At 38.5% G+C, this 1,326-nt stretch overlaps 1 non-coding gene across 1 annotated transcript; it reads right to left on the bottom strand.

The window, feature by feature from the left end:
- Positions 1–305: 305 nt before the first annotated feature.
- On the bottom strand, positions 306–434 carry LOC147356324 (small nucleolar RNA SNORA19). The gene has a single exon (XR_015143870.1). It is a non-coding gene; the product is annotated as a small nucleolar RNA SNORA19 (small nucleolar RNA).
- Positions 435–1,326: the final 892 nt, after the last annotated feature.

Genomic DNA, 1,326 nt, shown 5'->3' on the forward strand with positions numbered 1-1,326 from the left:
TAAAACAAAATGCAAATTTATAAAAAACATTGCAGCAATTTTACTCTAAAAGGACTACACTGCAACATTTTCCATCAGTTTTTTTCCTGTACTTTCTAAGAGACAGTAGATGGAGCAAAAGATATTGATCAAGGTCTTAGAATAGGAAAAGAGTTCAGAACTATGACTGTTGACATTTTTGTTAGTCTGTCTTGATGTCTATCCCTAACTTCCATGAGCTATAGCAAAACTAGACTATTTCTGCAGAGCTTATAGTAATTTGAATCGCCACACTAAATGCTGTTGTGAAATAAAGTGGATTTTTTATTTGTCTGAAGGAGACTGGCAGCATTTCTATTTAGTTTTACTACTAATTAACCTTCAATTATTTGTATAGCATGTAAGATTAACACTGCTCACATATACAAGAGAAAGCAGGTCAATGAAATGTGCACTGAAATAAACTGGATTTTGATGAATTCACTTGGAATGTGAGTTATTCTCTGAGAGAGCTGGGTGCTATAAAGTTTATATTCCTGAGTTGGGAATAACTATGTTTCATCTGAGTGGCAGAGATACAGCAACTTATTTCTGTCTCTGCAAATATGTGGCAATGGAGTTCATGCCATCACGCACCACCAACCTGTAGGCAACCACAGCTCTTTTCTGCTGCTTTATCAGCCTCTCCCATAGAACAGAGGGCATAAGACAGGGAGAGTATTTGCTGTAAGTTGAGCTTGCAGGCTGCCCACAAGGAAGATGGAGATTTCACAAGTGTTCTTGATGTAGAAGATGATATTTATGTGCAGTTACTCTGAGCACTGAATTGGAGAAAGGCATAATATGTGGTGGAAGCAAGCTGGAAAATCTTATAACTAAGTTTGTGGGCCTGAACTTTTTTCAAATATAGGAGAAATCAGAGAGGTAGAGAATACATTCCCAGGAACCTGCCCCTCCTTCCAAAAAGCCTTGAGAAAAGCAATAGAGGGAAGTCAGCCAAGACAGTACAGACTTAAATTCTCCACCTCAGTGCTTCCCAGTATTAGCAAGTATGATTAGGAGATACAACTGAAGCTAATCATAGGACCTGATGTTTGTGTTTATAATTTTCCATTTCCCTGCACTCTTCCTCTTATGCACGCATTTATTCAGTAAGTGTTTATTGAGTGCCTACTATGTATCAGGCAGGCTACTGAGACTGTGGAGACTATAACAAGGAAACACTGATACTGTCCCCACCCTAATGAAGCTTATAAATCAGCAGAAGAGGCACACATTAAAGCAGTCAAAAGCCACCGTGAGATTACTACCAAGAGTTCATGGTATTGTGAAGGTCTTTTCTATGTG

Source organism: Bos grunniens, chromosome 16 (genome assembly GCF_055505025.1).
Source record: "Bos grunniens cultivar Pamir isolate PY7600 chromosome 16, Bosgru_T2T1.0, whole genome shotgun sequence".
In the NCBI taxonomy this organism is placed as follows: domain Eukaryota; kingdom Metazoa; phylum Chordata; class Mammalia; order Artiodactyla; family Bovidae; genus Bos; species Bos grunniens.